Source organism: Protopterus annectens, chromosome 13.part0 (assembly GCF_019279795.1).
Source record: "Protopterus annectens isolate FY-2018-M chromosome 13.part0, PAN1.0, whole genome shotgun sequence".
NCBI classification, from domain to species: domain Eukaryota; kingdom Metazoa; phylum Chordata; order Ceratodontiformes; family Protopteridae; genus Protopterus; species Protopterus annectens.
The window spans coordinates 1355443426-1355459358 of NC_056747.1; the positions used below are offsets into that span (position 1 = coordinate 1355443426).

The 15933-nt window shown below is 42.4% G+C and overlaps 1 protein-coding gene across 1 annotated transcript in view; it reads left to right on the plus strand.

Annotated features, from left to right (window-relative positions):
• Positions 1–15933, plus strand: part of LOC122788066 (supervillin-like) — a 1698127-nt gene that overhangs the window by 1532213 nt on the left and 149981 nt on the right. The gene's annotated exons all lie outside the window — the stretch shown is intronic.

A 15933-nucleotide genomic window follows, 5' to 3' on the forward strand; every position in this document is an offset into this window, starting at 1 on the left:
ATTTACATACCGGATCGGTCGAGGCCCGGGTTAACAACAACCGCCACCAGTACTGTTAGCCAACAGGGTGCTGGCAGAAATTGGGCTACTGTTGGCCAAAGGAGGAGAGGAGGTGGAAGGCATGGCCAAAGGCAGGAAGAGAGGAGAAAGGCTAGGACTGTGGTAGTGAGGGTCGGAACTTTGAATGTTGGCAGTAAGACTGGTATAGGGAGAGAGCTAGGCGATATGATGGACAGAAGGAAGGTTGATATATTGTGTGTGCAAGAGACCAGATGGAAGGGGAGTAAGGCTAGGTGTATCGGAGGTGGGTTCAAATTGTTTTATCATGGTGTGGATGGGAGGAGAAAAGGCATAGGAGTTATCCTGAAGGAACAGTATGCTAAGAGTGTTTTAGAGGTGAAAACAGTGTCGGATAGAGTGATGTTGTATGAAGCTGGAAATTGATGGTGTAATGATGAATGTTAGTGCATATGCTCCACAACTTGGGTGTGCAATGAACGAGAAAGAAAGATTTTGGAGTGAGTTGGATGAAGTGGTGATGACTGGACACAAGGGTGAGAGAGTGGTGATTGGAGCAGATTTCAATGGGCATGTTGGTGAAGGGAACAGAGGGGATGAGGAAGTGATGGGTAGGTATGGTGTTAAACAAAGGAATGCAGAAGGTCAGATGGTAGTGGATTTTGCAAAAGGATGGTCATGGCTATGGTGAGTACGTATTTTAACAAGAGGGGGGAGCATAGGGTGACATACAAGAGTGGAGGACGATGCACACAGGTGGATTATATCTTATGTAGAAGGGCCAGTCTGAAGGAGATTGGAGACTGTAAAGTGGTGGCAGGGGAAAGTGTAGTTAGGCAGCATAGGATGGTGGTTTGTAAGATGTTGTTGGTGATCAAGAAGAGGAGGAGTGTGAGGGCAGCACCAAGGATCAAATGGTGGAAATTGAAAAGGGGTAATTGTGAGGTGGAGTTCAGGGAAGAGTTAAGACAGGCACTGGGTGGCAGTGAATAGTTACCAAATAGTTGGGTAACCACAGCAGAGCTAGTAAGGGAGACGGCTAGAAAGTTGTTTGGTATGACATATGGACAGAGGAAGGACGACAAGGAGACATGGTGGTGGAAGTTGGCAAAGAAGAAGTGGGATTGTCAGAGAGATGAAGAAAGTAGACAGGAGTATAAGGAGATGAGGTGCATGGTAAAGAGAGAGGTGGCAAAGGCTAAGGATAAGACGTATGAAGAGTTGTATGAAAGGCGGGACACTAAGGAGGGCGAAAAGGACCTGTACTGATTGGCTAGACAGAGGGACCGAGCTAGGGAAGATGTGCAGCAGGTAAAGGTGATAAAGGATAATGAGGGAAACATACTCACAAGCGAGGAGAGTGTGTTGAGCAGATGGAAAGAGTACTTTGAGGGGCTGATGAATGAAGCGAATGAGAGGGAGAGAAGGTTGGATGATGTGGGGATAGTGAATCATAAAGTGCAGTGGTTTAGCAAGGAGGAAATAAGGATAGCTATGAAGAGGATGAAGAATGGAAAGGCTGTTGGCCCAGATGACATACCTGTGGAATCATGGAGGTGTTTAGGTGAAATGGCAGTGGAGTTTTTAAACAGATTGTTTAATGAAATCTTGGAAAGTGAGAGGATGCCTGAGGAATGGAGAAAAAGTGTTTTGGTACCGATTTTTAAGAATAAGGGTGATGTGCAGAGCTGTAGTAACTACAGAGGGATTAAAATGATCAGTCACAGCATGAAGTTATGGGAAAGAGTAGTGGAAGCTAGGTTAAGAAGGGAGGTGATGATTAGTGTTCAATAGTATGGTTTCATGCCGGGAAAGAGCACTAAAGATACGATTTTTGCTCTGAGGGTGTTGATGGAGAAGTACAGAGAAGGTCAGAAGGAATTGCATTGTATTTTTTTAAACTTAGAGAAAGCATATGACAGGGTGCCTAGAGAGGAGTTGTGGTATTGTATGAGGAAGTCGGGAGTGTCAGAGAAGTATGTAAGAGTGGTACAGGATTATGTATGAGGGTAGTGTGACAGCGGTGAGGTCTGGAGTGGGAGTGACGGATGCGTTTAAGGTGGAGGTGGGATTACATCAAGGATCAGCTCTGAGTCCTTTCTTATTTGCAATGATGATGGACAGGTTGACAGACAAGATCAGACAGGAGTCCCCGTGGACTATGATGTTTACAGATGACATTGTGATCTGTAGTGAGAGTAGGGAACAGGTGGAGGAGACCCTGGACAGATGGAGATATGCTCTAGAGAGAAGAGGAATAAAGGTCAGCAGGACTAAGGCAGAATACATGTGTGTGAATGACAGGGAGGATAGATGAATGGTGAGGATGCAAGGAGTAGAGGTTGCAAAGGTGGATGAGTTTAAATTCTTGGGATCAGAAGTTCAGAGTAATGGTGAGTGTGGAAGAGAGGTGAAGAAGAGAGTGCAGGCAGGATGGAGTGAGTGGAGAAGAGTGTCAGGAGTGATTTGTGACAGACGAGTACCAGTAAGAGTGAAAGGGAAGGTCTACAAGAGGGTAGTGAGACCAGCTATGTTATATGGGTTGGAGACAGTGGCATTGACAAAAAGGCAGGAGTTAGAGCTGGATGTGGCAGAGTTAAAGATGTTAAGATTTGCACTAGGTGTGACGAGGGTGGACAGGATTAGGAATGAGTATATTAGATGGTCAGCCCAGGTTGGAAGGTTTTGAGACAAAGCCAGACAGGCAAGATTACGTTGGTTTGGACATGTGCTGAGGAGGGATGTTGAGTATATTGGGGAAAAAGATGCTAAGGATGAAGCTGCCAGGTAACCGGAAAAGAGGAAGGCCTAAGATAAGGTTTATGGATGTGGTGAGAGAGGGCATGCAGGTGGTTGGTGTGACAGAGCAAGATGCAGAGGACAGGAAGAAATGGAAACAGACGATCCGCTGTGGTGACCCCTAACGGGAACAGCCGAAAGATGATGATGAATCCCCCAATAAATAAAACTGCAGTGTATTCTCACATACACTTTGAGCTTCAGACATTTTTAGAAACCTCATAAATCATTACATAATTAAACAGGACATTTTTAAGAGAAAAACTCACATTTATGAGCAAATTGCTTGCAAAACCTGTTCTCTCACCTTCATTTTAGTCCCTGAGTTTGAAAACAGTGACAAGATTTCTGCCCCTACCCTCGTCAGTGCATATGTCCATCTGCAAATAGGTCTGTTGGAAGGCGTTTCCATCTTGGAAGCTGCCTTATTATTGTCTCATGATAGGCAACGTTCAGAGGGGGCATATTATCACGTGGGCAGGCTAAGTTAAAAGGGAAGGCTAGTTTGCAGCCACTTAACATACATTTGGTCCTCTGTGAATTTTTTTTTCAAATTTTATGTATCACAAATTTATTGTTTTTTTTCTGACATAAAATACCATTCAAGTAAGAGTGCTAAACAAATGGGTGCTTGTATTTTAATTATGATGCCATGATGAAACTGTTTGTAGCGATGTTGCACTACTGGTGTTCTTCTGTCTGGCTCAGGTTGTATCTGAAATGGTCCCAGTGAACCTGAATGGTTAACAATGTAAAACTAAAATAGCATTTATTTATTTCTTGCTCCTGCTCCCCCAGCCCCATTTTGGAACAAAGTGTTTATCTAGTCCCAATTACTACAACTAAGTAATACCATTGCAAATTCTGTTATCACTTTGGAGTAATGTGCAGTTTTGAATGCCTAATGGATTGATAATAATTAGACCCCAGAGCTCCCAACAGTCAAAAAACGCAGGAGAGGTATGACTGTCTTTTGGACAGATGTTTTACAGCACCCTAAACTGACAAATATTAATGCTTTGGGAAGGTATTTTGCTACAACCTCTTGGAAATCTGTTTTCTTCCATAAGACACCATTTATTTAGGTATGTTTAAGGAGAGGCATGTGTACCAGAGACGGGGGTGCACTCGTGTACTATGCAGTGGCAGCTCATTTTCACATTTCAGAAAACAAAGTGGAGGTTTAGAATTTTTACATAGAAGTACCTTCATAAGTACTTCTATCCTAAACTAATATGTTGGAGATGTATTTATTTATTTGACATTTGTTAACTGGGATAGTCCATCTGAGCAAAAGCTATTTTTCAGTGGAGGCCTGTGGAGAAAAGCTCCACAGTACAAGAAAGCAAGAAAATTTACAAAACTGAAGATAAATTCAGTGAAAGATATACAGTAAAACAGTTAAGTAAATGTAGATAAAGCTCCACAGTACAATAAAGTAAGAGGCATTGTAACACTGAAGAAAAAAACATAGCAAAGAAATATACAATAAAACATTTAAATGGGTGTACATAACACATTGGGTCATCTTCAGAGGGTAATTGTACAATACAGAGAAGTTAAGTGAGTTATGGTAGCAGTGAAGGGAGGAATAGAGAGGGTAGTGATAGAGAAATGGGTGGGATGTGGGATGATTACAGAGGCAAATCCATGTGCTATTAAGGTACCGCTTGAGAATTTTCTTGAATTTGTGGATGTAGGAAATGTTTCTAAGGTTCATAGAGAGCTCGTTCCATGCAAGAGCAGGGAAGTAGCTGTAGAGATTCTGTCCAATAGAATTTTTAGGTTTGTGAATTTGTAAAAGACATTGGTCAGCGCTTCTGAGGTATTGAGGGGGCTTATAGAGGGAGACAAGTAAGGAAATGTTAGGGAAGAGGAGGGCTTATTCAAAATAGTATGGATAATGAGAAGTTGGGTAAGTAAGCGTTGGTTAGGAAGCTCTAGCCAGCTGAGTGTCTGGAGAGGATGACAGTGGTGTGATCTTGAGGGCAGATTGGCTGCAAATCTAGCAACTTTGTTGTAGGTGGTTTCAAGTTTGGAAAGTATTGAAGACTGTAAGTTGGTTAAAATTTGAGAGCTGTAAAAGAGGCTGGGAAGAAGGTAAGCTTGGGCTAGTGAGACCCTGGAGTTGAGTGTGAGGAACCTTTTGTTTCTATAGAGTAAACCAAGCTTTTGTTGGGTTTTCTTGATGCAGTTAAGTACATGAACATCAGATTTCAGTTGCTCGTCCACTATTACTCCAAGCAGTGTAGTGTGTGATTCAGCTATGATCATAGTGTTGTTGAGGGAAGAGATGGTGAATGAGGATTTAAGATGGTAAAGATATTTTAGGAGGAAGAGACGATGTTGTCTTTTTCGGTTTAAGTATGAGTTGGTTGTTAGTAAGCCATGTTTCAAGTGAGGTGGAAAGATGTTTGCGTCAAGGTTAGTAGGTCAGTGGGTCTGTCAGCGATAGACATGATGGTGGAGTCATCTGTGTACTGTATGAAGGAAGACTGAGGACAGGATGTGTGAAGTTGGTCAGTAAAAATGTTAAAAAGGAGGGGCCTAAAATAAAGCCTTGAGGGATGCCCATTTTGATGTGGAGAAAAGGAGAAAGAGCAGAGGACCATTTTACAGATTACAGTCTGTCTGTGAGGTAGCTACTGAATCAGGAGATAGTTGCTGAGGAGATGTTGAGTTGAGAGAGTTTGGAGAGGAGGTCTGTCTGTGAGGTAGCCACTGAACCAGGAGATAGTTGCTGAGGAGATGTTGAGTTGAGAGAGTTTGGAGAGGAGGATGGGGTGAGAGACAGTGTCAAAGGCTTTAGATAGATCTAAAAAGATGCAGGACACTAGATTATCACTCTCTCTAGCTATGGAGATGGAGTTAGAAAAGGAAATACATGGAGTAGTGGGGGGGTGGAAGCTATGTTGAGTAGGGGTTATTACGTTTTCATGAGTAAGATAAGCTGAGATTTGTTTATAAACACAGTGCTCAAGAATTTTGGAGAGGGGAGAGAGTATGTCAATAGGTCGATAATTAGAGACTGCAACAGAATTTCTACATTTGTGGATTGGTATAATGTGGAACTTTTTCCAGAGGGCAGGAACAGTGGATTCACTAACTGACCGGTTTATGAGGATGGGGACAGGATATACTATGGTGTCAGCAGCAGCTTTTTAGAAAGAGACATGGCAGGTTGTCAGCTGAAGGGGAACCTGGTTTACGTTTGATAAGACGTTTTTTGATGTAGCTGGTTGGAATAGGTTTCAGTGAGAAAGGACAGTTTTGCAGTTGGAGGGTGGTAGGGGGTGTGGGTCTGGTTGGGTGGACAGTTTGCATAAGTTTGCTGATGGTATCTATGAAGTATGAATTAAACATTGTAGCAGTTTCAAGGGGTGTGTTATTGGGGGCAGGAGTTGGGAGTTGGATTTCCTGAGTGGAGAATTTTGTTGACAGCATTCCAAAATGTTTTAAGGTTACTGGATTCAGTATGTTGCGGTGAGAGGTAGTTGTTCTTTTTGTCAGAGTTTGTGTTTGGTTAAATTTCGGAGTTCCCTATATTGTTGGTAGTGTGTGGGAGATTTGGTCTTAGTTCAGAGTTTCCAGGTGCAATCTCTTGTTATGGATAAAAGACCAAATAGAGTTGGAGAGCCAAGGGGAACACCGTGATTTGACTCTGACAGTTCTGGGGGGGGGCAAGGGAGTTCAGAATGTTTAAGAAGATGGAGCTGAATTGAAGGACCGCTTCATCTACAAGTAGGGAAAAGAGAAAAGACCAGTCAATAGCAGAGAGAGAATTATTAAAAATATCTTGGTTGAAGTTGGTTAGCATTCAGCACTCTTTAAATGTATGAGGTCTACAGAGGTGAGGAGAGATTCTTTGGACACGTATAGGGGAGTGGTCACGGAGTCTGGTAGGGATTCAGGGTAGTGATAGAGGTCAGGCTTAGAGACAAGTATCCAATCCAAGGCAGCGCAGATATTTGTGGGTTCATAAAAAAAGTGGTTAAAGAAATAAGTTGGGTGTGTCCGTATAGGTTTATGCTGGTGGTGGGAGAGTTAGGGATGAGGGTGAGCCAGTTGATGTTAACATCACCTAGTATTTTTATTTCATTATGTATATTGTCGGACATCCAGTGTAGGATTTGTTCTAATAGGGGTATGTTCTCTCCAGGGTGTATATACAGTGGATATAAGTTTACACACCTCTGTTAAAATGCCAGGTTTTTGTGATATAAAAAAAATGAGACCACAATAAACCATTTCAAAGCTTTTCCCACCTTTAATGGGATCTATAACCTGTACAGGTCAAGTGCAAAACAAATCTTTTAGAGTAAAAAATACAAAAAAAAATAAACGTACAATAAGCTGGTTGCATAAGTGTGCACACCCTTAAACTAATACTTTGTTGAAGCACCTTTTGATTTAATTACAGCATTCAGTCTTCTTGGGTACACACCTGCCAGCATTGTCTTCTTGGGTACACACCTGCCATCAATTAAAGAGACTCTGATTAACCCCAAGTAAAGGTCAGCTGTTCTAGTCGCATTTTCCTGACATTTACTCAGTTGCATGCTGCAGCAAAAGCCATGGTTCGCAGAGAGCTTACAAAGCATCAAAGGGATCTCATTGTTGAAAGGTATCAGTCAGGAGAAGGGTGCAAAAAATTTCCACGGCATTAGATATACCATGGAACAGAGTGAAGACAGTCATCAAAAAGAGGAGAAAATATGGGATAACATTGATGTTGCAAAGAACTGGACATCCCCCGCCCCCAAAACTGATGAAAAGACAAGATGAAAACTGGTCAAGGAGGCTGCCAAGAAACTTACACCAACACTGAAGGAGCTGCAGGAATTTCTGGCAAGTACTGGTTGTGTACTACATGTGACAACAATCTCCCATATTCTCTATATGTCTGGACTATGAGGTAGGGTTGCAAGATGGAAGCCTTTTCTTACACAGAAAAACATCCAGGCCTGGCTAAAATTTGCAAAACAATACATCAGGTCTCCAAAAAGCATGTGGGAAAATGTGTTATGGTCTGATGAGACCAAGGTTGAACTTTTTGGCCACAATTCCAAAAGGTACATTTGGTGCAAAAACAACACTTCGCATCACCAAAAGAACACCATCCCCACCATGAAGCATTGTGGTGGCAGTATCATGCTTTGGGGTTGCTTTTCTTCAGGTGGAACTGGGGCTTTAGTCAAGGTGGAGGGAATTATGAACAGTTCCATATACCAGTAACTTTTGTCCCAAAACCTTCAGGCATCTGCTAGAAAGCCGAAGATGGAGGAATTTCACCTTTCAGCATGACAATGACCCCAAGCATACATCCAAATCAACAAAAGAATGGCGTCACCAGAAGAAAATTAAAGTTTTGGAATGTCCCAGCCAGAGCCCAGACCTAAATCCAATAGAAAATTTGTGGGGTGACATGAAGAGGGCTGTGCAGAAGAGATGCCCTCGCAGTCTGACAGATTTGGAGTGCTTTTGCAAGGAGGAGTGGGCAGATATTGCCAAGTCTAGATGTGCCATGCTGATAGACCCCTACCCAAGAAGACTGCTGTAATTAAATCAAAAGGTGTTTCAACAAAGTATTAGTTTAAGGGTGTGCACACTTATGCAACCAGCTTATTGTATGTTTTTTATTTTTTATATTTTTTTTCCCCTAACAGATTTGTTTGTTTTTCAATTGAATTGTACAGGTTATCGGTCACGTTAAGGATGGGAAACGTTTTAAAATGATTTATTGCGGTCTCATTTTTTTATATCACAAAACCTGGCATTTTAACAGGGGTGTGTAAACTTTTTATATCCACTGTAGATGGTGACTATGGTTAGAGTTTTATGATTATTGAGTTTGCAGCTGGCAATAATGAGTTCAGCTGGGTGAAAGGAGGGGGGGGGGGTTAATTAGGGGAGATATGCTTATGAGGTGACAGTACATAATGGCAGCACCTCTGCCTTTTATGTGCATTCTGTCCAGGCGTAGAATGTTGTAATGGGGGGGGTTCTTTATCTACATTATGTGGTTTGAGTCATGTTTCAGAGAGACTGTTGTGGGAGTACTGGGCTATCCAGGTGTGGAATTCAGTTATCTTGAATAGAAAGAGAGATGATTGAAACTAGGTTTAGGTACCTACTGAAGTGTTTGTGAGGTGTAGGTAGGACTTGATGAATTAGAGTGTGGGCCAAGGTGTGGGTGAATGTCACTTGAGAGTTTACTGGGGAGTGATGTATTGGGGTAGGGTGAGTGAAATTTCTGTTTCATTCTGTGGAATGAGGGGATTTACTTCTTCCTGGGCTGCTTCGGATTTTTATTGCTGCTTTGCATTCTGCTCAGGAAGTGGACATGGCTGGTGCTGATCCAGAAGCTATTGAACTTGATTACTGCCCTGTGACACCATGTACAAGAATGTTCAAGGAGAGAGCAAAGCGAATGGTAAATATGAACGGTAACCCTCTGCTATTTGTTCAACTGAGTGTTAGTGGAGAATGCAGGGACCCTGATATGTTTGAGGATGAGTGCCTCAATGAAATAATTGTGGAACCAGAAAAAGAATGGTTTAAACTTAAATGCATGCGATGGCAAAGACTTCACTTAGAAGCATTCCTCCATTTTAAAATAGTTCTAAGAGGACACTGCATGTTTTATGTAAGCCTTCCTATGGGGAGGCTTACCCTGAATTGTTGGCCAGATGGCAAGTCCTTAATTTAGATACCAGCTTTAAGTATATACAGTTGCTGCTGGACTTTTTTTTTTCATCTATTGAAAAATGAACTGGTTGAAAAAATAGAGAAAATGCAGAATGAAATAGAAAAGAAATAGAACTTGGACAACGGCGTGTATTTTGCAAGGCTAGACACTCTGTTTCATTCCCCTTAATACTTGTGATGAAAAGCTTCAGCGTATTAAAATACGGAAGTTACAAAGAGATTATACTGATTTTTCTAAGGGTAATGTCTTCGTTTGGCCTAGATTTAACCCTGGTACTAAAAACATGAATGAAAATGCAGTTGAGGTTGAACATTCAGAGTGAAGGACTCAACCAGAAGTGAAAGCACCTAGCACTTCTGGTTTGGCGGTAACAGTCCGAGGAGCACCAGCGTTTTCTAACAACACAGTGGTGAATGAAAATGTTACAAAATGAAAATTTGAGTAAAAATGGCTGCACACTGCAGTTTCAGTGTGATGCAGCCACTAACAGTGACAAAAACTTACATAAAGAACTGGGAGCCAGACTGAAAGTGTGATGCCTTTAATTGGTTAGGGTTTTCCTACCCTTTCAGTCCCTATGAGGATGAAAAACACAGCAGAAAGAAAGATCGCCCAGCAGAGGTACTGTAGTTCATACTGATGAAAGTATTGTTTACAATCTGTCTAAATATATTTTATCAGACTCTGAGCTTACCCTGATGAACAGAGGTATGTCTTTTATATCAGCACAAAGTGACAAAACACATCAATTTTTTTTTTACTTGCATCTATTTGGGAGAAAAGTTCTCCTTAAATTACTGTTTAGCCAACAGGAGAATGATAGTACTGAGATACCCCTGAAGAAACCAAGTACATTTATACCACCTGCACATCCTGTTTCGGACACTTTTCCGAATTTATGCACAATGGAAATTTCTGATATGTTCGCTACAAAGAAGAGACATGCTTGTTATTTAACTGAGAGTGAACTGAAAGCTCTTAACAATTTGAAGAACAATTTTGATGTTACTATCAGACCAGCTGATAAGGGGGGTGGAATTGTAATACTTGATAGAGGAGATTACTTACAAGACGTGTTGAAGATGGTTAGAGAAAATGTTACTTATCAGAATATAATATGCAACCAAGTAAGTGATTTTACTGCACATGTAAAACATACTTTAGATGATTTATTGCAATCTAATGTTATAGCTGAAGACATATATAGGTCTGTGGTAGTTGAACCACCTGTTATATCTATATTGAAAGGTTTACCTAAAAGATTCATAAGAATCTCCTCCCCCCCCCATAGAGCAATAGTATCTAGCAGAGGTTGGGTTGCTGAGTTCCTCTCCATATGGGTAGAGAAGAAACTTAAAATAATGTTATCTTATGCGCCAACAGTGATAAATGACACTTCCTGTTTCTTACAATCTCTGAGTGACTCTTAGGATTACATATTTGTGACTCTAGATGTAAATAATTTATTTACTGTGATTCCAAATTCTTATGGAGTCACAGCTGTTAAAGGTTTTATTCTAACTCGTGTAACATTTGATGAAAAGAAAGTTACACAGATATATGCGTTTCTTGAATAGATCTTGGGCTATTTTTTATTCATGTTTTATGATCAATATTATTGGCAAAGAGATGGTGTAGCCACGGGTACTCCCTGTGCCAACACCTATGCCAGCTTGATGGCACAGTGGGCGGGGCTACCCATGTTCTGTCTAGTACTTGTCCATGGAAGGCAAGTTTGAAAATACGCCGTCGTTTTTTGGATGACGTATTTATTTTATGGAGTGGTACAACTGAAGAATTATTGATGTTCATTGTGTTTCATTGTTGCAGTCATTACACTTGGGTTATCCTGCTGGCAGGCTACCCGCAGTCGGCCTGAATTCCAAAGTCTTGGTCCAGAGTCGGTTGCTGTCGCCTCTTCCCTGACGTCAATGCGCCAGGGGTATAAATGATGCAGCCGAAGCCATTTTCTTCAGTCTTTCTTGCCACGCGGTGCCTGAAGAAAAAGCAGTTTGCAAGTGCCGGTCGGCCGACTCCTGAGATTTTCAAAGACGAATTTCAGATCCGAAGTCTTCATTAAAGCTAAGTACCCCATTGGGGAAACTTTTTTTCTTGCTCCAGACAGATGTCAGAAAAAGTTAACAATTGTATTTCTTGTGGGAAGCAAATACCTCATAAGGATTTTCACTCTTAGTGTATTCCTTGCCTAGGCCCTGATCACAACGTTGCTAGCTGTTGGTTTTGCGCTAGATTTAACCAACGCATTATTAAGCGTAGGTACGATTTTGCTTTTCATTATTTTGGCCGCAGATTCAAATATATAATGCCATCGGAACAGCCGACGACCGAAATTTACAAGAAGCGCAAGGAAAAAGAAAAGGACAGGCTTCCGAGGTCCGAAACCGATGAGGCTACTGCTAAGCCAGTCGGCAGTTCGCCGGTTCCCATTGAGGTGCTTTTGCAGCCCCTGACCCCCGTTGCCTCAGAGCCACAGGCTGTTGCTGACTCCCACATGGAGCCAACTAGGCCTCTGGATGCTCAAGGTATTGGACACTCGGAAGCTATCCCCTCAGATGGGTCCAGAGCCGCTGAGCAGGCATCGCCTTCTGAGGGTGTCTTCAGACCTACACAGTTATATGTTAAGCCAACCTCAGTTTCAAAGACAAAGACTAAAGCAGCTCTAAAGACAAAGAAACAAGTACAGCATTCTCCTATTCAGACTTCCATGCCTAAAAAACAGATGCTCAAAATGGCCGAAGACCTAATTACCTTGATCATGGGTTCCCATCCCCCTCCTGATAAGAGGCCTAGGCAAGAGAGAGAATACGAATCTTCTGATCAGGTTTCCATTTCCTCTGACTCCTTCTCTAAGCAGGAATACTCTCTTCCTCCTTATGAGGATTCCGATGCTGAAGAATCTATCCCTTCAGCCTCTCCTCCTGAGGATTATTCTTTTGGGGAAACCCTGGATGCCATGAGGGAGCACTTCCACTGGGAGAGCCAAGACTACTCAGAATCAAAGAAAAGGCTTAGAGAATTTATTTTACTACCTCAGCGCAGGCCTCTTGCTATTCCCTCTGTGTTAGACATTGTGGGTGATGTATTTTCAGAGTCCAGCCTTTCTCAGGGTCTCAAAGGGGTCAAGGCTTCCACTGCAAAAAACCCTATTCCCTCTGATAGGGATTCAAGGGCACTAGACAGATGGGGGGAAAAGGTTTACACTTCTGCTACTTTGGCTGTGAGGGCTTTAAACTGTCAATTTCATATGCTTAAATATCAGCAATATTTAATGTCTCTGCTTAAACAGAAAATGTTGACTAATTCTGATTGTGCAGAAAATAAGAAAATGCAGGATTTATTGCATGCAACTGAACATGTGGGAAACATACATTGCAATGTGGTTTTGATTCTCTGGAGGCCTCTTGTAGGGCCGCAGTTATGGGTTCTGTCATTAGGAGGCATGCTTGGTTAAAGGAACAAAATCTGCCTGATCATGTTAAAGCAAAATTATTAGATGCTCCATTACAGCATGATACTTTATTTGGCGTTAAAGTAGAGGAGGTGTTGAAAATGGAGGACAAAGCGAAATCTATGCAAACAGTAAAGGATTTCTTGCAGGTACAGCCACCCAGATTTAGCAGGAACTGGCCTACAAAGAATTGGTCCTTTCCAGTGTCAGACAGGCCACAAAGAGGCAAGTACAGACGCAGATCCCAGCCCCAGGGCTCATACAAGCCTATACAGTGGGGCGCTTCTACCTCCAAAAGCAGAGAAGACAAATACCAGCCATACAGGAAACAGTTCCAATGACTTTCCTCTGCCAGCACCAAGCACTTATCTTTTGGCAGCCCCCTTGAGGGGAAAACTAGCACTTTTTTCTCAAAATTGACACAGGATCACCGAAGACAAATGGGTTTTGTATATAGTGTCCCAGGGCTACAGGTTCCACTTCCACACCCTGCCAAGGGCAAGAGGTATGCCAGACCTGCCACACAATCAATGGGCAGAGGCGCAAAAACAAGTTTCATCCCTTATGGATATGAGGGCCATTCAGCAAGTACCACAGCAAGAGCAGGGACAAGGATTTTACTCAAGACTTTTCTTGGTACCCAGAAAGGACAAAGCCTGGAGACCAATACTGGACCTGTCTATTCTAAATACTTTTCTGGATGTTCCAAAATTCAGAATGTTGACTCTGCAACAGCTTCTGCCCATGCTGGGCAAGAAGGCTTGGCTTGTAACTTTGGACCTAAAAGAGGCATACCTGCATGTACCAGTCAGACAATCTTGCAGAAGATACCTCAGATTCATAGCTGGCTCAATGCACTACCAATTCTGTGCACTGCCCTTTGGCTTATCTACTGCGCCCAGGGTATTCACAAAATGCCTGGCACCAGTAATTGCATTCTGCAGACAAAGAGGAATTCAAATATATCCTTACTTGGACGATTGCCTCATTCAAGCAGAGAACAAGGACATTCTACTAAAACATCTGGCGTTTGTAAAAAGATTATTAATTTGCCTAGGGTACACAGTAAACGAAAAGAAATCAAAACTAGTACCCTCTCAAGAGATAATATTCCTGGGTGCAAGCTTAAATACAACTGCCCAGATGGCTTATCTCATGCCAGACAAACAAAGGACACTGACTTCTTACTTCAAAATGTTGGCAACAAAGACCCAGTTAACTGCAAGAAAAATTTTGCAAGCTTTGGGCTTTATGGCATCCTGCATTCTACTAATTCTATATGCCAGACTGCATATGAGGAAACTACAATGGTATCTAAAAAGTGTTTGGACTCAACATTGCCACAGCCTGGAAACATTAATTACCATCCTTCCTTGCCTGCAACAGGAGTTTTGATGGTGGGCGCAGGCCTGTCACCACAACAAGGGACAGCCATTCAGCCAACCCACAGCCAGACAGGCAATAACAACAGATGCATCAGATTATGCCTGGGGGGCACACATGGCAGGAAAATGTATTCAGGTCACATGGCCCACAAGCCAAATGCATCTTCATATCAATCAAAAAGAGATGTTGGCTGTTCAGAATGCCCTGACAGCTCTCAAGGACCTACTCCATCCAGGACAACTACTGATAAGGATGGACAATACTACAGTCATGTGGTACATAAACAAGCAGGGAGGCACACATTCCTACCCCCCCCCCTGCAGACAAGCCATGACTTTGTGGGACACAGCATTGACTTATCAAGTACACCTGCAAGCACAACTCCTGCCAGAAAAGATAAATACTCTGGTGGACGAATTAATCAGAAACCTCACGGATCCCCACGAGTGGAAACTGGATCCACAAGCCTTCAGCAGGATAACAAAGGAATGGGGATGCCCAGACATATATCTATTTGCCTCCCCCCACAACTTCCAACTACAGAGATTCTGCACAAGGACTTATCACAAGCAAGCATGGAAAGTGGATGCTCTATCATTCATTTGGGAAACTCTAACAGTTTATGCCTTTCCCCCTCTGCCTCTCCTCTGCAAGGTACTCCTAAAGGTCAGACAAGAGAAACCAAAAATGATTCTGATTGCCCCAGACTGGCCCCACCAGCACTGGTACCCAATCCTAAAGAGCTTGTCTCAAGGCCCAGCTTGGACATTACCTCTAATTCCTCACTTACTGACCCAACAAAACAACAGATCCTGCACAGCCAACTCAGGACCCTAAATCTGGCAGCTTGGTGGATAATATAGCCATTCAGAACATACCTCTCTCTAAAGCAGTAATGGATGTTATTTTGGAGACCAGGAGGCCCAGTACCAGGAAAATCTTATGCAGAAAAATGGAAGAGATTCTGTGCTTGGAACCAGGCACAAGGAATTGACACTTTTGTACCAAATATTCCTCAGATTTTGCAATACCTAACTGAGATGCTGGACAAAGGACTATCCTTTTCATTAATTAAAATTCATGCCTCTGCTATTTCAGCTCATTACAATACGGAACCACCTATTTTTTCTCATCCATTGCTAAGGCAGTACCTCAAAGGGGCCAAAAATATAAGACCCCCAAGGAGAGATCCAATACCTGCATGGGACCTCAACTATGTCTTGGAAAAACTCACACTACCGCCATTTGAGCCAGCCAATACAGCTGAGATAAAATTCTTATGGAAAACAGCTCTGCTCCTAGCAATAACCTCTGCAAGACAAGTCTCAGAATTACAGGCACTTGTGGCTGTGGAACCTTTTATCATTTTCCATCCAGACAGGGTTTCTTTGAGGACGAACCCGACTTTTATGCCTAAGGTAGTGTCCAGTGTGACCCTTAACCAAACCATTAATTTGTATACTTTTTATCCAAACCCACAGAATAAGGGTGAGAGACTCCTACATTCTTTGGACATACACAGACAGCTACGCTTCTACTTGGACAGAACTAA